The sequence below is a fragment of the Chelonia mydas genome, chromosome 1, assembly GCF_015237465.2.
Source record: "Chelonia mydas isolate rCheMyd1 chromosome 1, rCheMyd1.pri.v2, whole genome shotgun sequence".
Taxonomy (NCBI): domain Eukaryota; kingdom Metazoa; phylum Chordata; order Testudines; family Cheloniidae; genus Chelonia; species Chelonia mydas.
In genome coordinates, this window is record NC_057849.1 from 58,183,490 (window position 1) to 58,204,755 (window position 21,266).

The 21,266-nt window shown below is 44.9% G+C and overlaps 1 long non-coding RNA gene across 1 annotated transcript in view; it reads left to right on the forward strand.

Moving 5' to 3' along the window:
- LOC122461658 overlaps positions 1–20,132 on the forward strand; it is a 46,015-nt gene extending 25,883 nt beyond the window's left edge. The window contains exon 3 of the long non-coding RNA XR_006283741.1: positions 20,027–20,132. This is a non-coding gene — a long non-coding RNA (uncharacterized LOC122461658). The remainder of the gene's footprint in view (positions 1–20,026) is intronic.
- The last annotated feature ends 1,134 nt before the right edge of the window (positions 20,133–21,266 follow it).

Here is a 21,266-nt window from a genome sequence, read left to right on the forward strand (position 1 = left end):
ATGTAACCCCTTAAAAATGGATTGGGCTGCATATAAAATGTCTGATATATGCCTTCTTATTTGATCTTCTTCTACTCCATTAGCAAATCTTGCTGGATTATATATTAGCATTCCTACAAGTTTCAGAGTAGCAGCCTTGTTAGTCTGTATTCGCAAAAAGAAAAGGAGGACTAGTGGTACCTTAGAGACTAACCAATTTATTTGAGCATAAGCTTTCGTGAGCTACAGCTCACTTCATCGGATGCATTCAGTGGAAAATACAGTGAGGAGATTTATATACACACAGAACATGAAAAAATGGGTGTTATCATACACACTGTAAGGAGAGTGATCACTTAAGACGAACTAAACCCATTTTTTCATGTTCTGTGTGTATCTAAATCTCCTCACTGTATTTTCCACTGAATGCATCCGATGAAGTGAGCTGTAGCTCACGAAAGCTTATGCTCAAATAAATTGGTTAGTCTCTAAGGTGCCACAAGTCCTCCTGTTCTCATTCCTAGAAGGGCACTGAAGAATTGTTGCCTGTTATTGTGGCTTCTTATTTTTATGACAGCTTGTGGCATCATTGCTGAATCACCACAAAATAGCTGATTACAAACGGTGCTGAGTGATTCAGTCTCCATGAAGGTCTCAAATACCTCTTTTTTGTGCCACAGCACCTCTAATCTCTTCGTGCTGATTTCTCTGATGCAGCAGACCCCGCTGGTGATGAGCAGTGTGGGTTGGTAATCAAAAAAGCCTGTGAGCAAGAAGCAAACTGTGGGTGGAGTGGGTTGTCCTTTGTATGATGCCAATAAGGCAACATCAGCCTGTACATGAAATACCAGGTCCACCTGATATTTTGTCAGTCTAGAGCTTAATGTGAACCTTTTGTGCTTTTACTTTCCATGCTTTGATAGTCAAATAGAAAGGCTCATTGCTGAGTTAAGAATTACAGAGATAGTCCATTATAAAGTGAAGAAAGTGCAAACTAAAAAACCACACATGAGAAAAGAGACCTGCACCCTTTCCCCTTTCAACAGGCCTGAATAATTATAAAAGGAAAGAAAATTGTACATAACGGGAAACACTGAGACATGCTGCATGGATGAAATATCAGCATAACTAACTGGGAATATTATTCCAGGGATTTCCTTTCTTTAGACCTTATCCGTGAACTGTTCCAGAAGTAATGCCTATGGTCTGAATATTTGTCACCTTTTATTAGCATAATCCATTGTGTCCACACTTTTTATCCCCCCAAAGATTCATGCAAACAGAGTTTTGTTCATATTGATGTTGATAGAAAAGAAAATTTGGGCTGATAACACAGATCCTTTATGACTACAATAAATTTGTCTTGCAATTAAACAGATTTGGTTCAGTGGCTATCTTAAAAAGCCACCTGTTTATAAAACTTGATCTGAGGAAACAGAGTGACTTAGTCTGTCAAATGACGTAAAAGATCAAATACATAGCTTGAATATAAAATCTCAAATATCAAACTCATAGCCAGCCATTCTTGGGGAACCCATAGTCTGGAATCAGTTCACAGAAAACATCTGAAGAACTAGTGCACCATTTGTAAAAGTCAAAGTCTGGTCATGGACAATTTGCAAACAGAGAGGGCTAAATTCATTGAGTAAATTCATAGACTTTAAGGTCAGAAGGGACCATCATGATCATCTAGTCCAGGGATTGGCAACCTTTGGCATGTGGCCTGCCAGGGTAAGCCCCCTGGTGGGCCGGGCCAGTTTGTTTACCTGCCACGTCTGCAGGTTCGGCCGATTGCAGCTCCCACTGGCTGCTCCAGGCCAATGAGGGCTGCGGGAAGCCATGATTTGAAGACTTCAGGTTACAGAGAATTCACCATTTACACTGGTTTAAACCTGCAGATGACCTGTGCCCCATGCTGCAGAGGAAGGTGAAAAAACCCACAGGATCTCTGCCAATCTGCCCTGGGGCGAAATTCCTTTCCAACCCCAAATATGGCAATCAGTTAGACCCTGAGCATATGGGCAAGACCCTCCAGCCAGGGGGGAAAGGATTCTCTGTAGTAACCCAGAACCCTCCCCATCACTGGCGATTGGAGATATTTACTACTAGCAGTTACAGATCAGCTATGTGTCATTATAGGCAGTCTCATCAGACCATCCCCTCCATAAACTTATCAAGCTCAGTTTTGAAGCCAGTTAGGCATTTTGCCCCCACTGCTCCCCTTGAAAGGCTGTTCCAGAACTTAACTCCTCTGATGGTCAGAAACCTTCATCTAATTTCAAGCCTAAACTTGTTGACGGTCAGTTTATATCCATTTGTTCTTATGTCAAATTTGGCGCTTACCTTAAATAACTCCTCTCTATCCCTGGTATCTATCCCTCTGAAGTACTCATGAAGAGTGATTATATCTCCCCTCAGCCTTCTTTTGGTTCGGCTAAACAAGCCAAGCTCTTTGAGTCTCATCTCATAAGGTCAGTTTTCCATTCTTTTGATCATCCTAGTAGCCTTTCTCTACCCCTGATCCAGTCTGAATTCATCTTCCTTTTATATGGGAGACCAGAATTGAACACTGTTCCAGAGGAGGTCTCACCAATGCCTTGCATAATGGCAATAGCACTTCCCTATCTCTACTGGAAATACGTCTCCTGGTGCATCCTAGGACTGCCTTAGCCTATTTCATGGCTGTATCACATTGGTGGCTCATAGTCATCCTGTGATTAACCGATACACCCAGATCTTTCTCCTCCACTATCACTTCCAACTGATAAGTCTACAGCATATAGCAAAAATTCAAGAGATACAGGATCAGGCCTTGTGGGGATACTGATTGCTGAATGCAGGCAAAGGTAATCATAGAATATCAGGGTTGGACGGGACCTCAGGAGGTCATCTAGTCCAACCCCCTGCTCAAAGCAGGATCAATCCCCAACTAAATCATCCCAGCCAGGGCTTTGTCAAGTCTGACCGTAAAAACCTCTAAGGAAGGAGATTCCACCACTTCCCTAGGTAACCCATTCCAGTGCTTCACCACCCTCCTAGTGAAAAAGTTTTTCCTAATATCCAACCTAAACCTCCCCCACTGCAACTTGAGACCATTACTCCTTGTTCTGTCATCTGCTACCACTGAGAACAGTCTAGAGACATCCTCTTTGGAACCCCCTTTCAGGTAGTTGAAAGCAGCTATCAAATCCCCCCTCATTCTTCTCTTCTGCAGACTAAATAATCCCAGTTCCCTCAGCCTCTCCTCATAAGTCATGTGCTCCAGCCCCCTGGTCATTTTTGTTGCCCTCAGCTGGGCTCTTTCCAATTTTTCTACATCCTTCTTCTAGTGTGGGGCCCAAAACTGGACACAGTACTCTAGATGAGGCCTCACCAATGCAGAATAGAGGGGAATGATCATGTCCCTCGATCTGCTGGCAATGCTCCTACTTATACAGCCCAAAATGTTGTTAGCCTTCTTGGCAGCAAGGGCACACTGTTGATTCATATCTTGTTTATCTATTTATTAACAATAACAAAGCTATTAATTAATCTTCTTATTTGATAGGGATTTCCCTTATTTTCCCTGATCATGCTTGGCAGGTTACAATGACCTTATCTTTGTTCTGTACCCAAGTCAGGGGCATTCCAAAAACTGAGTAACAGGATATTTAATAAGCTAAGAAGACTTTCTTTGCACTCCTTCCCAAAATGGTTATTTAAAGGTCTTATTGACCACACTAAATTAGGCCAACATTTATATTGCTTATATATATTACTTATGCATTTACTTGTATATTACTAGCTGATATATGATCCATTTAATAGACCAGGGGTTTCCAAACTTGGTTCATGGCTTGTTCAGGGTAAGCCCCTGGTGGGCCGCGAGACGCTTTGTTTACTTGAGTGTCTGCAGGTACAGCTGCTCGCGGCTCCCAGTGGCCGCAGTTCGCCATTCCTAGGAAAGCAGACACCGCTTCTCGCAGCTCCCATTGGCAGGGAACGGCGAACCGCGGCCACTGGGAGCTGTGAGCGGGCTTACCTGCGGACACTCAGGTAAACAAAGCGTCTCGCGGCCCGCCAGGGGCTTAGCCTGAACAAGCCGCGAACCAAGTTTGGGAACCCCTGACTTAGACCCTTACCATCTTACATGCGGTAAAGTTCATCTCATCACCGTTTCACCTCCTTGTTGTGCTCTGTGCCATAAGGTGTTGCTATGAGGAGTGAACTGCACCAGTGTAGTGTGGGAGTGAAACAGATAATGTTTACCACCCCATTTGAGTCTTCGTTTGTTTTATCAAAGTACTGGAGTCCTCTTTTTTGGCTTTACTTTTTTTCCCCTTCTGAATATCCTTCTGTCAGTGATGGTATGTGAAATAGCCAGTAGCAAGTGACTCACTCCAGCTGTTTTTGCTGAAATTCTGATCAACAGTGTGACTTAGACTCTGAAAAGTGAAAAACCCAAAGATTAGTATAGAAACTGAATTAAAATATGAGAAGGATTTTAGCACTGTCTAGTGAACGCTGTCTAGTTGATTTTTAAAGGACATAAATCTGTGGGTTTCTGCCCTCCTTTGGCTGATGAAGAAAAGCATGTTTTGAAATTATTAGTGTAGAAATAAGAGAGAGTATGTTGTGGACAGAACATCAGTAAATCTCAGCAGATTAATTCCACCGCAATTTGAAGAAAAGTGATTATTTTGCTTAGTGCTTTTACCCAGTTGATGTATCCACAGCTTAAGGAATATGGATTTGTTTGGATATAAACACGTTTTCAGAAGTGGATTTGTTTCCAGTACAAATTACTTCAGAAACTCAACTAAAATACTCTTGGTGACTTGAGGAGCTCAGCACCTCAACTCACAGTGGCTTCAGGAGGAGTTTAGTGTGTGCAGGGCCTGACCATTGAAGTCATTGACTTCAACAGGTCTTAGATCAGACTCACTGCACTTTACAGGAACAAACCATTTGCTACCCCCTGTGTTCCTGGGGATCTTGAGACTCTAGCTGACTGTGTTCAGAAGGCAGGTGCATCCTGCTGGGATAATGTGGTATCCTCCTCAAATTACTATTTGTCCAGTCTAGTCTCACTCCCATGTTAATGTAAGAGCTGTTATTGTACAGCTACTGGGCATCCATGTTATTACTAGCTGTTAAAACACTTGAACCTTCCACAATTCATTATTTTAATAACTTTAGCCCGAACAATATTGTGAAAACATGTTAAAGAGATTTTAAAAGTCCAAGATGGGCCTGTAGAGGTGTGGCCACACGCCTCTCATCGGTGTCTCTGGCTGGCTGGGTGCATACCTGCACTCTCTGCTTTTGTGGTGCTCTCTGCCAACAGTTTCTCTTTTCAGATGGGTTTTCAGTCACTCAGCCCTCCGGCTGAGTCACACCAGTCTGTATGTGAAACAAACGGAAAACAAACCCCTTCTTGGCTAACGCAGTCCAATGAATGGTTGGCCCCTACCCAAGGTCCTCAGTCCTGTCTCTCGGCCTGTTTAAGCACTTGTCCCTTCCTTGGGCGCCAAACGAAACTTGTTACCTCCTCCACCCTTGACCACTCTGCCTGTGGCTGGTGGGGGAACCTGGATCTGCCCACTACTCTGGGTCCCAACCCAGGGACCCTACGACTAGCATCCACCTGCTGCTTCCTTCACTAGAGTCTATTGCTGCATTCCCTGGGCTGCTTCTCACTCTGTTTCATCATCTTCTTGGGTCCTCAGCCTGTTCCCTGTTTAAGCAGGGTTTCTCCCAGGCCTCCTTTCCTAAAGAGTCTCTAACAGTCTCTGACCTGTTCTCTCTCACAGGCTCCTTCACAGGGAGAGCTTATAACAATCTCCGGCCCTTCTTGCCAAGGCTCTCTCTCACAGGCCTCTGTACCTGGAGAGCTTCACAGTCCTGTCCCTGCTTAGACAGGGTTTCTCCCCAGTCTCTGTACCTGTGGAGTCTCCCAGATTTCAACTCCTTCTGGTCCCAGCCAGCAACTGCTCTGTCCAGCTGCTGCAGCTTCCTCAGCCAACCAGGAAGTGTTCTTCCTCTTCTGGCTCCAGCCAGCAACTGAACTGTCCAGCCTCTTCAACTAGGGGTTGCCAACTTCGTAATATTTAAAAAACGGACACTCCAGCAGGAGTGCTGGAACTTCCCCTTTCCCACCTCTTCCCCCAAGGCCCTGACCCCGTTTGCTCCTCTTTCTCCCTCCCTCCATCACTCACTACTTTTTCCCTCTCTCCCTTCCCTGTGTGGGTCGGGAGGGACTTGCCTGCAGAGCTGGGGCTGGGAGCTTCACCCACTAGATGCAGGTAGGAGGTGGCCCTGGCTGAGCAGGGGCTGGTGCGGGTGATGGCTCAGTGCCTCCCTGCCTCCCCCTCCCACAGTAACCGGATTTTGGGTGTCCGTTCAATAGGTCTGACCGGACACCACCAGGTCCCCTTTTTCGACCGGACTTTCTGTCAAAAATCAGACACCTGGTCACCTTATCTGTAACTCCTTTTATATGAGCGTGCCAGGTGCTGATTGGCTGCCTTCCCTGCAGCCTCTCTAGGCCACTCGGAGGATCCCGCTCTGCCTTTTTTCTGAGGTGGGGTGTGGTAGTACTCCAGGGTCTTCCGGAGGGCCTCAAAGGACCTGGTACACCCCATCACAGGGCCCAAATCCAAATCCTAGAAACAAACCTTGGAGAAATTCAGATCTGGATCCAAACTTGATGGCTTGAGCCCAATATAGAATCCACATGGATTTATCCCTCTTAAAAAGCTTGGGCTAGACAGTGACTTGGACCACATGTCCACACAAGGGTGTAAGGGGGAGTGAACTCCCTTTTCATCCCTGGACCTTCATGCTTCTCATTCCCCACCTTCCCAGAGTGGATGGAGAGGGTCAGAGAAGTCAATAGGATTCAGCATGGCAGTAAGGATTCATGCTTGTGGTTTGCTCTGTAGGATTGGAACTTGACACTGTAGCGTGAGCAGAGAGCTGGTTCTGTGTAGGTTGTTTTCCTATCATTGGCTGTGTGTTGCTTGGATGAGCAGGTGGTCAGTGACCATTGTATACAGACTGCAAATGCTTGGGCTAGTGATTGCTGATTGGCTTGGGACTTCAGACTCTTGACCTTTGATATTTTCTCCCTAGTTGACTGGCACTAGGTCAAGAACTTTCTTTGCCATGCTGCAAGGAGAAGCTATATTTACTTTTAAAGATTATCCTGAATTAATTGCAGGCTATGGTTGGGAATTTTTAGTATGTGCTGTTCTCTTCAATTTTTAGTTTTAAATTGATGCTTTAAATACAGCATGTAAGATGTTGAACATAGCATGGTTAACTCTTCAGGTGGAGCTCAACATTAGTCTTGTTAGGAGACTGTAATTGCTGGCTACTTACCTGCTGGCATTACGCTAGTTTACATGTGATGCATATAAAGTTGTGAATTTAGCCTGTTGTTTTGATGGTTTATGAGTACGCTGCTGTTAATTATGTTAATATTAATTTTTTCTTTATTTCCTATTGATTTATAGTGTGTTATGGCCATTATGCCGCATCTGTTCATTTATCTCAGTGTCTTTCTCCCCGTTTTCCCTCATGATACAGTTTCTTTAGTCTATGCCGGCATAATGGCTCTGAGCTTGATGAGACAGGTGAAATGTACCAAGATACATGGTTTCTAGTAATTACCTCCTTCTCCAGTCCCATTGGCTCAGATCACCACTTCTCTTCTTCCTCTCCTCAGAACATTTGAGGAGGATGGCTTAGGCCAGGTGTGCCACACTTACTCCGTGGAGAGGGCTGACTTCCAGATTTAATAAGGGTATGAGTTATATATTTAGGATGACATACTCCCCTCAGTTCTTGGGGCATCTCCCATTGATGTCCGTGAATGGTTTGCATAACCATCAAGGCAAAACTTTTAGTTATTGGGGGAGATTTTGCCATTTGTGCCTTTGAAAATCTCCCCTGTTACCATTAACTTATTACTTCAGTGGCTCATTTTCACATCATCCAGCAACATTCAATGGGAAAATATTCATCTTTAATACTACTGCTGTTTTTGCCCTTTATTTCTTTCTCCCCTATTCTCATTTCTCTGCCCCTTACCTATCATTATGCTATCCCTCTTCTTCCTCCTTCTGCATTTTCCTTCTTACAGCAACTCCTAGTTAGTTCTCCCTTCTGGGATTCACTCATGCCCCCTTCCCATCCCATCTGCTAAAATAACCACAAATAAAATGGATAATGTTGACACTTGATGCATAACAATTATTAGGCTTTTGAATGAACACACCACATTGCACCAATGGTATAAATAGGAAGACAGGAGAGTTCACACTTCTGAGTTGTTATTTCAGGCTTGATGGTTAGAACACAGGAGTGGGAGTCAGATTCAGATTCTAGTCCCACGTTTGCTGCAGTTTCTCTATGACTTTGGGCACAAGTCACTTAACCTTTCTGTCATTTTCACCATCTGTGAAATGGGCATAACAATATTTAACTCTCTTACAGTGATGTTTTACATTTAACTTCACAACATTTTGAGCTCTTTGGGTGAAAGTTGCTGGAAAAGTGCAAAATACTATTTATTCCCTGTGCTTCAACTTGTAACTTGATTGCTATGGTTCTTTCTTTGTATGGTTTCTATTGATGTAGCTACTTTAACATCTTCTTTGTATAAAGGGATTTTTTCCCTCTATCTATCTTAGCAAATCTATGACAGCTGTATTGATTTTCTGTGTCTTGCTGAAACATGGCATAGCCATAATTACCCTTATCTTTGGCACCTGGCTACTACTTCAAGCTTCTTCCTTCTATAGAAAGCCAGGAGGGTGAGATGAAAGGGTGGGTATGGCTGTTACTTTAAAATCATAAGAAGAGATTTTCTTTTATTTGGAGAGGCTGGAGGTTAAATTTCAACCCGTTTGTTTTTTACTTCTGAATGTTCTATAGTATTCCTTTCCCCGCAGTGCAGCTGGTCTTTCTTCACAGAAAAGGAGTACTTCTGCCACCTTAGAGACTAACCAATTTATTTGAGCATAAGCTTTCGTGAGCTAGAGCTCACTTCATCGGATGAAGCTTATGCTCAAATAAATTGGTTAGTCTCTAAGGTGCCACAAGTACTCCTTTTCTTTTTGCGAATACAGACTAACACGGCTGCTACTCTGAAACCTTTCTTCACAGAGGAACAGATGATGTCCTATGGGTATCCCAGAAGAACAGAGTCTTAAGAAGGAATCTGAATGAAAAGAGGTGACTGGATTGGTGGTTGCAGGCCTAAGGGGTAACAGGGAAGAAGTCACAGGAGCAGACAAACAAGATGACAAACAAGGTCATAGAATCATAAAATATCAGGGTTGGAAGGGACCTCAGGAGGTCATCTAGTCCAACCCCCTGCTCAAAGCAGGACCATTCCCCAACTCAATCATCCCAGCCAGGGCTTTGTCAAGCCTGACCTTAAAAACTTCTAAGGAAGGAGATTCCACCACCTCCCAAGGTAACGCATTCCAGTGTTTCACCACCCTCCTAATGAAAAAGTTTTTCCTAATATCCAACCTAAACCTCCCCCACTGCAACTTGAGACCATTACTCCTTGTTCTGTCATCTGCTACCACTGAGAACAGTCTAGATCCATCCTCTTTGGAACCCCCTTTCAGGTAGTTGAAAGCAGCTATCAAATCCTCCCTCATTCTTCTCTTCCGCAGACTAAACAATCCCAGTTCCCTCAGCCTCTCCTCATAAGTCATGTGTTCCAGTCCCCTAATCATTTTTGTTGCCCTCTGCTGGACTCTTTCCAATTTTTCCACATCCTTCTTGTAGCGTGGGGCCCAAAACTGGACACAGTACTCCAGATGAGGCCTCACCAATGTCGGGGAATGATCATGTCCCTCGATCTGCTGGCAATGCCCCTACATATACATCCCAAAATGCCATTGGCCTTCTTGGCAACAACGGCACACTGTTGACTCATATCCAGCTTCTTGTCCACTGTAACCCCAAGGTCCTTTTCCGCAGATTTTCTACAAGTCCTGCTGGTATTGTTGGCAGAGTGAAGGGGACTGGAGTAATGGAGAAAGAGATTGTCACATCTACAGTCGGGGGCCAAGATTTAGATGCGTAGGAAAGGGCCTGAGCAAGAGCAGTGGCACTTCCCTGGAACTTGGGTGATGGTGTCTATTTTTACTCTTAAACTGTAAAAATTCAAGCTGGAAATTGTTCTTTTGCTCAGCTCCCCTCCAAGGCAACAGCACTTAGTTCTTCACCAGGGGAGATGAACCTTTAGGGTATGTCTAGGCTCAGAGCCGTCCCTAGGAGGGTGCGGGGTCCGGGACATAGGTGCTGAGTTTCTAATCTGCCGGGGGTTGCTCCCCCTGTCACCACCCAGGCCCTGCCCCCACTCTGCCCCTTCGCTGCCCCTTCCCACCCCACCCAGTTCCACACCCTCCCACAAGCGTGCTGTGCCTGTGTTCCTCTCCCGTCTCCCCCAGCGCCTCCTGATGCCGTGGGCAAAACATCTGATCCGCGGCGCTGAGATGGACGGGGAGGCACTGATCAGCGGGGCCCACCGGCGGGCAGGAGGTGCTGGCGTGTGGGGGAGGTTCTGGTAGAGGGGGTCCTCCTACCACCCCCCCCGCCCCGCCTCCTGGCCTGCCACTCACCTCCCCGTTCGCCTCCTCACCCTGCTCGCCTGCCCTCCCACTTCATCTCCCCGCCTGCCTTCTGGGGGGCCCCCCAAAGCGTGGGGCGTGGGGCGGTCGCCCTGATTCGCTGTACCCGAGGGATGGCTCTGTCTATGCTTCAGATGGAAGTGAGTGTCCCAGCTGGGGTAGACAGACTCGCACGAGCTTAATAGCAGTGTGGACATTTTGATCAGGCTATTGCTTGGGCTATCAAGGCTAGGGGGTCCTGTGGGCTTGAAAGCCTGAGCTGCAGTGTCCACACTGCTATATTTAGTGAGCTGGCTTGAGCCCTGATAGTGTAAGGGTATGTTTACACTACGAAATTAGGTCGAATTTATAGAAGTCGGTTTTTTAGAAATCGGTTTTATATATTCGAGTGTGTGTGTCCTCACATAAAATGCTCTAAGTGCATTAAGTGCATTAACTCGGCACAGTGCTTCCACAGTACCGAGGCTAGAGTCGACTTCCAGAGTGTTGCACTGTGGATAGCTATCCCACAGTTCCCGCAGTCTCCGCTGCCCATTGGAATTCTGGGTTGAGATCCCAATGCCTGATGGGGCTAAAACATTGTCGCGGGTGGTTCTGGGTACATATTGTCAGGCCCCCGTTCCCTCCCTCCTTCCGTGAAAGCAAGGGAAGACAATCGTTTTGCGCCTTTTTTCCTGAGTTACCTGTGCAGACGCCATACCACGGCAAGCATGGAGCCCGCTCAGGTAACCGTCACCGTATGTCTCCGGGGTGCTGGCAGACGTGGTACTGCATTGCTACACAGCAGCATCAACCTATTGCCTTGTGGCAGCAGACGGTACAGTACGACTGGTAGCTGTCATCGTCATGTCCGACGTGCTCCTGGCCACGTCGGCCAGGAGCGTCTGGGCAGACAGGGGCGCAGGGACTAAATTTGGAGTGACTTGACCAGGTCATTCTCTTTAGTCCTGCAGTCAGTCCTATTGAACCATCTTATGGTGAGCAGGCAGGCGATACGGATTGCTAGCAGTCCTACTGTACCATCTTCTGCCAGGCAGGCAAGAGATGAGGATGGCTAACAGTCCTACTGCACCGTCTTCTGCCGAGCAGCCATGAGATGTGGATGGCTTGCAGTCCTTCTGCACCGTCTGCTGCCAGCCAAAGATGTAAAAGATAGATGGAGTGGATTAAAACAAGAAATAGACCAGATTTGTTTTGTACTCATTTGCTTCCCCCCCTCCCCCGTCTAGGGGACTCATTCCTCTAGGTCACACTGCAGTCACTCACAGAGAAGGTGCAGTGAGGTAAATCTAGCCATGTATCAATCAGAGGCCAGACCAACCTGCTTGTTCCAATAAGAACAATTACTTAGGTGCACCATTTCTTATTGGAACCCTCCATGAAGTCCTGCCTGAAATACTCACTGATGTAAAGCCACCCCCTTTGTTGATTTTAATTCCCTGTAAGCCATGTCGTCAGTCGCCCCTCCCTCCGTCAGAGCAACGGCAGACAATCGTTCAGCACCTTTTTTCTGTGCGGACGCCATACCAAGGCAAGCATGGAGGCTGCTCAGCTCACTTTGGCAATTCGGAGCACATTAAACACCACACGCATTATCCAGCAGTATATGCAGCACCAGAACCTGGCAGAGTGATACTGGGCAAGGAGGCGACGTCAGCGCGGTCACGTGAGTGATCAGGACATGGACACAGATTTCTCTGAAAGCATGGGCCCTGCCAATGCAGGCATCATGGTGCTAATGGGGCAGGTTCATGCTGTGGAACGCCGATTCTGGGCTTGGGAAACAAGCACAGACTGGTGGGACCGCATGGTGTTGCAGGTCTGGGACGATTCCCAGTGGCTGCGAAACTTTCGCATGCGTAAGGGCACTTTCATGGAACTTTGTGACTTGCTTTCCCCTGCCCTGAAGCGCATGAATACCAAGATGAGAGCAGCCCTCACAGTTGAGAAGCGAGTGGTGATAGCCCTGTGGAAGCTTGCAACGCCAGACAGCTACCGGTCAGTCGGGAATCAATTTGGAGTGGGCAAATCTACTGTGGGGGCTGCTGTGATGCAAGTAGCCCATGCAATCAAAGATCTGCTGATATCAAGGGTAGTGACCCTGGGAAATGTGCAGGTCATAGTGGATGGCTTTGGTGCAATGGGATTCCCTAACTGTGGTGGGGCCATAGACGGAACCCATATCCCTATCTTGGAACCGGAGCACCAAGCCGGCGAGTACATAAACCGCAAGGGGTACTTTTCAATAGTGCTGCAAGCTCTGGTGGATCACAAGGGACATTTCACCAACATCAACATGGGATGGCCGGGAAAGGTACATGACGCTTGCATCTTCAGGAACTCTGGTCTGTTTCAAAAGCTGCAGAAAGGGACTTTATTCCCAGACCAGAAAATAACTGTTGGGGATGTTGAAATGCCTGTAGTAATCCTTGGGGACCCAGCCTACCCCTTAAAGCCATGGCTCATGAAGCCATACACAGGCAGCCTGGACAGTAGTCAGGAGCTGTTCAACTACAGGCTGAGCAAGTGCAGAATGGTGGTAGAATGTGCATTTGGACATTTAAAGGCGCGCTGGCGCAGTGTACTGACTCGCTTAGACCTCAGCGAAACCAATATTCCCACTGTTATTACTGCTTGCTGTGTGCTCCACAATATCTGTGAGAGTAAGGGGGAGACATTTATGGCGGGGTGGGAGGCTGAGGCAAATTGCCTGGCTGCTGGTTACCCGCAGCCAGACACCAGGGCGGTTAGAAGAGCACAGGAGGGCGTGGTACGCATCAGAGAAGCTTTGAAAACCAGTTTCATGACTGGCCAGGCTACGGTGTGAAAGTTCTCTTTGTTTCTCCTTGATGAAACCCCCCGCCCCTTGGTTCACTCTACTTCCCTGTAAGCTAAGCACTATCCCCTCCTCCCTTCGATCACCGCTTGCAGAGGCAATAAAGTCATTGTTGCTTCACATTCATGCATTCTTTATTCAGTCATCACACAAATAGGGGGATGACTACCAAGGTAGCCCAGGAGGGGTGGTGGAGGAGGGAAGGAAAATGCCACACAGCACTTTAAAAGTTTACAACTTTAAAATTTATTGAATGCCAGCCTTCTGTTTTTTGGGCAATCCTCTGTGGCGGAGTGGCTGGTTGGCCGGAGGGCCCCCCACCGCGTTCTTGGGCGTCTGGGTGTGGAGGCTATGGAACTTGGGGAGGAGGGCGGTTGGTTACACAGGGGCTTTAGTGGCAGTCTGTGCTCCAGCTGCCTTTGCTGCAGCTCAACCATACACTGGAGCATACTGGTTTGATCCTCCAGCAGCCTCAGCATTGAATCCTGCCTCCTCTCACCATGCTGCCGCCACATTTGAGCTTCAGCCCTGTCTTCAGCCCACCACTTACTCTCTTCAGCCCACCACCTCTCCTCCTGGTCATTTTGTGCTTTCCTGCACTCTGACATTATTTGCCTCCACGCATTCGTCTGTGCTCTGTCAGTGTGGGAGGACAGCATGAGCTCAAAGAACATTTCATCATGAGTGCGTTTTTTTTCTTTCTAATCTTCACTAGCCTCTGGGAAGGAGAAGATCCTGTGATCATTGAAACACATGCAGCTGGTGGAGGAAAAAAAAGGGACAGTGGTATTTTTAAAAAGACACATTTTATAAAACAGTGGCTACACTCTTTCAGGGTAAACCTTGCTGTTAACATTACATACATAGCACATGTACTTTCGTTACAAGGTCGCATTTTGCCTCCCCCCACCGCATGGCTACCCCCTCAACCCTCCCCCCTCCCCGTGGCTAACAGCGGGGAACATTTCTGTTCAGCCACAGGCAAACAGCCCAGCAGGAACGGGCACCTCTGAGTGTCCCCTGAAGAAAAGCACCCTATTTCAACCAGGTGACCATGAATGATATCTCACTCTCCTGCGGATAACACAGAGAGATAAAGATCGGATGTTGTTTGAACGCCAGCAAACATACACTGCAATGCTTTGTTCTACAATGATTCCCGAGTACGTGTTACTGGCCTGGAGTGGTAAAGTGTCCTACCATGGAGGACGCAATAAGGCTGCCCTCCCCAGAAACCTTTTGCAAAGACTTTGGGAGTACATCCAGGAGAGCCGCGAATGCCAGGGCAAATTAATCCTTTCACATGCTTGGAAAAATCATTAACTTTAAAAAAATGTATGTACCTGCAAAGAGAAAAAAAAATTAATTAACTGCAAAACTGCACATTCTAAAATATAACAGACCTTAAAGAAAAGGTCAGGGAAAGTCTTATGCACAATTTAATTTTTAAATTCTGAAGCTTTAGATATGATAGGATAATTGATCTGCTTCTCTTCTTAGCTACATTTATGTTATGCTGCTGGCTAAAATCTCAAATGTTAAGTTGGCTTGAGATAATAATTTCACTAAATAAAGACACAAATGCTCTCTGGAGAGATAGTGAAAAGCACTTCAATCATTTAATTTTGACTTCAATGTTAATTAACAAACTTTTTACCTAGGTCTCAGCTAGTATATTGTAAAGAAACATGGGCCCCCAGTTCAACAAGGCACTTAAGCATGCATCTAAGCATATGAGTAGTTCACTTGAATGAAGTCATTCTTTTGAAGCCAAAAGGACTTAAAGTTAGGCAAATGCTTAAGAACCGTGCTGGATTGATGCCAAAACAGGTCAAATTCATCCTTGCTGTAACTCCATCAACTATTTCTGGGCTTACATCTGACATGAATTTAGCCAAAAATCAAACTACAGGATCGGCTTATCCAGCATATTTCTGCAGAGTCATCTTCATTTCAGAATATGAAAACAAAGAAACTCTTTCAAGAAAACTTTGAATCTCCAGTAAGTAAACTAAGGTGCTGCATCTTTCAGTGCCATTTTAAGCATGACTCAAATAGTATTTCCTAAAATGTGTGAAAGCTTAGGGCCTGTTGCTCTCTCTTCACATGGCCAGTTCTATCACAGCTTGAGGATAGTACAAGGCCCTAAAAGGAGAGGCAAACAAAGGTTTGAGCATGTGTATGTGTGCAGATTTCTTCTCTCCAGGCTTACATGGAGTAGTGACAGCATCTACCCTAAACTTTCCTTGAACTGCTTCTTATTTGGCAAGGGACAACACTCATGAAAGAATGCGGCTGGGAGAACGTATAATCTCTTACTGAAGTGTCAGGGCCAGCTCCTCCACTGTGGTAAAATGGTGTAGCTCCATCAGCTTCAGCAGAACTATACCAGATCATACCACCTGGTGATCTGGGTCCTTTGTCTTTAACAATGTTGCAAAAGCAGGGTCAGCAAGGAATGATGCATGTTTCACCACAAGTAATCTCCATTTGGATTAGCCTCTGAACAGTCTATAAGATTGGTTAGGTTCTATAAGTAGAAAAGTGTATCTCAAAAAGTGGGCAGTACTCACTGAAGGGGCACAGTTAGGACAATCAGAAGTGTTTATTCAGTTCCTATCGAACCTCTGATGGGTATTATATCTGTCCTGTCTTGGGAGGCTGGTGATGGAAACAACACTGGGCCATGCATAATAGGTAGTTATGCAGGAAATTGAACATCAAGCTCAGATAACTTTTGAGCCTGTCTCACTGATTAAAAGTAAAGACAAGCAAAGGGCAAAGTTTAGATGAGCCCAAACTTCCATAAAATTCAAGGTGTTTCAGCGTATCTCTAATTAGGAGAACTAAAACATTAAATCAAGTGTTTGCAAAATTACATAAGATACTTCCAATCACAGCAAAGGAACATGTAAAAGAACTCCTCAGTCAATTACAGTAATTTGTGTTGTACTGTTTAGAAGGACAGTCCGCTATAATTCAGTGGTATCTTGCTGGGCTGCACTGTACAAGTCATTCTGTATAAATGGCATGGAATTAATGAGCTACGGCAACTCCAGTGAAGAATCACAATGACGTGAAATAAGAAATGTCAGATCAGCAGGATCAAACGCTTTTGTTTAAACATGTTTCTATTATGGGTATTTGACCATATAACATTTGGTTCTAATAATGCTTCTGCTCATTAACTATGTCAAAGCTAGTTTTATGGGTAACTTTTTCAAAGTCCAAGAGCAGTCAACTCATCAAGCCTTCAAGGTTCTTGAGCATGCCTGCCTGCAATGCCTGCCTACTAATCAGCTTCTATTATGATGCCCTTATTTTAAGAAGTTTAATAAAGTTCATTATCTTTCCAAAGGACCCAGTCCCATTCACTGAAATGACCAGCTGTATCACACAGATGTGCAGGGACTTGGGGCAGCAAAACATTTAGTGAGTGAAAACTGCAGCTGAGTGGCCCATAAACACTGATTCTGGAAAGCTATCCCTGTTAGGATAGTATTTAAGCTGAAAGTTAAGCACTTGTGTAGGTGCTTTGCTGAATTGGGGCCATTAATCACAGGCTGCCATGAGCACATCAGGCCTGTGCTAAGGCCCTTTACTGGGTGGAAGTCAGTTTCCAATGCCAGTTTAAGGTCTTGGTTTTAATTTTCAAAGCAATTAATGGATGAAATCCCAGCTACCTCAAAAACAAAGTTTGATCTATGAACCCCTGTGACAGCTGTGCTTCTCAGGGCTGATGCAGCTCGCAAAGCCCGGGACAAAGCATGCAAGAGCTGGGGACAAAGCATTCTCAGTCTAAGGGAGCTGACTATGGGTAATCTTCCAGAGGAGAGCAGGGAAATCCACAGTCTTTCCATCTTCAGGAAACATTGCAAAACCTTCTGCTTGAGAAAGCCTTTCCATTCTAGGTGATGCTCACAATTTGAACAGCTCTGTTATTCTCAAACCTTTTCTAACCCTCCCCCCAAAATGAACCCAAGCAGAGTTCTGATCCTATAAAGGGAGAAATGCCAGAGATTCCATGAAGTCCACCAGGGACTTTGCTATTGATTTTACATAGAAGGCGCTCAGACACTCTGGTGATGGGTGGCAGTATAAAACTCTAAGATAGATAAATAGATGATGGCAAAGGGGGACATGAGAATGGTCTACAGAAACTGGGAGTGTTTGAACATCTCCCAAAGGGTGCTCTAATGGTGCACATTTTATCACTTTATCTAACTGGAGTGACCACAATTTGAATGCAGCATCCAGTTTAGTATATTATTATCCCCCTGTCATCCTGTGAAGTATTTTTTCCTCATTTTGTAAAGCTGTTACGTTATGTTTTCAGTGAGATCTTTAGGATCTATGCCTACTTTGAGAGTCCCTTTCATTTTACTTACACACATGCATATCTACCAGGCTGTGGATTTCTCTACTGGTTTTATAACATTTGTTTAGCTATCCTGTTTGACTTGGAAAGTCCTAAATATGCCACTGCAAGCTGTACCTAGGAATAAGGGCAGGGCAGGAAATGGAGGGCTCAGCTGAAATCGTATGTGCACTGCCTTGTGTACTGTTAGGGGGCTTATTCCTTCACCCACTTACTTCCCTGGTCCTTCTCGCATGAACAGAGAGCAACAATACCCGAAGTCCAAAGGTGCAAACAATTCAATGTTTATTGGGGTGAACTTCCAGCAAGCATGATTCCAGTTTCCTTCCTTAGTATCCCCCTTCCCAGCTCTGACACCACAGAGCCTTACACCTGTGTCCCTGTTCCCATTCCTGCCCTTAGCCAAACATGATTCCAATTTCCCCACCCCCATTCCCTGTTCCCATTTCCCCCACCCACACACCCACCCACTCACTTCCTGATTGACTGCAGACTATATAGTAAAACTTGAGTTCTGCTTTGCTATACCTTAACCAATCATTTTCCTGAAATTTAACTGACCAATCATAACATATTGTAACATGATTATGTAACCAATTATATCCCACCACTATAATTATTTTACACCCAGCAAAATTAATTATACAGCAGACAGGAACAATCACAGAACCCGACACAGATTATACAGACAAACAATAGGGAAATGGGGACTACAGTGACAGAACAACAAAGAAATGAGGATTTCACATCCCAGCTATTGATAAGTGAGTTCTTGCCAGACAGGATGCTATCAGACTAACACGGCTGTTACTCTGAAACCTATCAAATGAAGTTTCCTTTTACATTTTCTAGGCACTTCCCTTTCTCTGGAGGTGATCGGCACTATCAGGACAGGAGTGTATTCCTTACAGCCCAATAGCTCCTTACTTCAATATGACTAGTTTGGAATGTGAGGATGTGACCGGTCACTTCCCAGCTTATGGCTGCCTCTGCTGCTTAGCCAAAGGCCTTAGCCTAAGCACAGGGCCTCAGACTGTCACAGTAAGAGAAGGACCTTACACGGGCAGACAGTGATTTTGATTCTTTCTTTTATACCTCTATAACTAGCCAAGTGATCTGAATACACCTAAATTCTTAGAGTATAGGCCTTTACAGACAGGCCTGGATATCTATATCCCAACATGTACTGTCTAGATTGCCATGGGTGGGTGGAGAAGGCAGAGGTCACGCATCTTGTACCCACAGATGAAGCGAGGCCTGTGCCACCACTAGGGAAGCAGCACCTGCCTGGACGCATAGGATCCTTGTTAGGGCTTTGGAAAATGTGATCTCAGTGGTCAAACCCTTAACCATGCCCCTGCTCTGCTCACCCACTTGACTGCTCACACCTTCAGAGCCACTCTGTTCGGTCCTTTGGAAAATGTTATGAGCATGCAGAGGGGCAAGAGAAACCTTTTAGTTAGTTGGCCACATGCGCTTTTATCATTGCAGTAACTAAGTGCTGTTCAGAGATAGCTTATTAAGCCTTGAAAAGAAGCAATATTCTGAGGAGCTCAGTTTTCAAACCACTCTTGAAAGGGAACGTTTACACGTGCAGTGATTTAAGGATTGGGGAGCCAGCCCATCCCACTGACTATTAAACAGAACCCCTCATGTTCAGCCTACTTTGCACTGCTGAGGCCACCTTACATGCATGCTCTGCCAATTCTCAACTGGTGTATTGTCTGTCAGGGATTAGAGCCAGTTGCTGTAAGCTACACCTGCCAAGAGTCTGCTCTAACTTCAGTACTGAGAAAAATAGCTTAAGGATCAAGGTGTCCTAAGCAGCTTATTAACTGCCCCTTCTCCATTGCTGATCTGAGCAGCAGGAGAGAAACTGAGCCATAGGGTCTGATCCTATAACCACTTAAGTCAGTGGAAAGTCTGCCTTTCACTTCAGTGGGCACTGGATCAGGCACATACTGTAATGGTCTTCTTAAAACCTTGTGTGCAAACCCATGAAACTGAAGCAAATTTTTCTTACTCACTATGAATATATGTTAGAGGTGATGCATGGAAAATATAGTCATCAGACTCTAAAGACTTCCACTATATGCTGGAAACAATATTTTTTAAAAAGTGACAGCTCAGTTGATATGGTCTCTTAGGTGGGTACCATGTCTGTATAAATAACATTTTTTTTTGCTATGTCACACTCAGGCAAGCGGCTCAACTGTGAAGCAGTGAACTTTTGAACTGGAAAGCAAAATACTAGTGAGTCATCAGTATCAGGCATCTCTATTGTACAGAGACCGGAACAAAGGAAAATCAAGTGCTCCATGAAGCTTGTTTTAGCAATCATCAAAACTTGAATGTCTACAGGGTTTTTCTTTTGGTAAAATATTATCTGCAGTAACTCTGTATTTTCTGTACTTTTAACAGCTAACGTGATTAGTTATGTGTGTGGTCACTGGCTTATTTTTTCATACCTAGAATGTGAAAGCTTATTTGAAGCTATATTTATTATTTACCCCATGCAGGCTTCATAAGTCAGTGTCAATACTAAGTTCATGGAAATGAATCCATTTGTAAATGTAATAGCATTAAATATATTTAATTAGACTATGAATGGAAAGTGTTTTAGATGAAACATTAATTCCAACCACCTGAACCAGGAAATCAAATGTTGTGCTTTAATCTTGGCCCTTTAAAAAAGTGCTGCCAATCACACTGTGCAAAATGAAAGAAAACAAATATTGTTCATGGTTTAATATGAAATAATTTAAAGAACTGCCAAGGAACAAGAATGAGGCTTAGGTTAAAGCTGTTAGGATAATATTCACCAACATAAAGCCAAATTTGCTGAATTTATTTTGGCTTTGTGGAGCATTTGTGAAGCAGTCTAATTGTGGATGTATCTAATACCTGAAAATATTTAAAGAATCATAAGTGAACAAATGGCAGTATGTAGAGTATCCATTAGGTACCCAAGTTTGTTGTTCAAACCTCAGCATGTGTGCTCCTACCTTTACATGTGCAGCTACCTCTCTCAGGTGCAGAAGGTGAGTAACTAGATATGCAAAAAGAAAAGCAGGACTAGTGGCACCTTAGAGACTAACCAATTTATTTGAGCATAAGCTTTCGTGAGCTGAATGCATCCGATGAAGTGAGCTGTAGCTCACGAAAGCTTATGCTCAAATAAATTGGTTAGTCTCTAAGGTGCCACAAGTCCTCCTTTTCTTTTTGCGAATACAGACTAACACGGCTGCTACTGTGTAACTAGATATGAAAATTCTCATTTGAGCACCCCGGTACCTGACTTATGCATGCAAATGTGAGTGAACATACACATTGTTTATCTGCTGATCTCAACATCCATCCGCTGAAAAATCTGACTCTAGGAATACCTTTTGGAAGACAAAGGACATTAAAATAATTCCTTGAGATTCTGTGTTGTAAG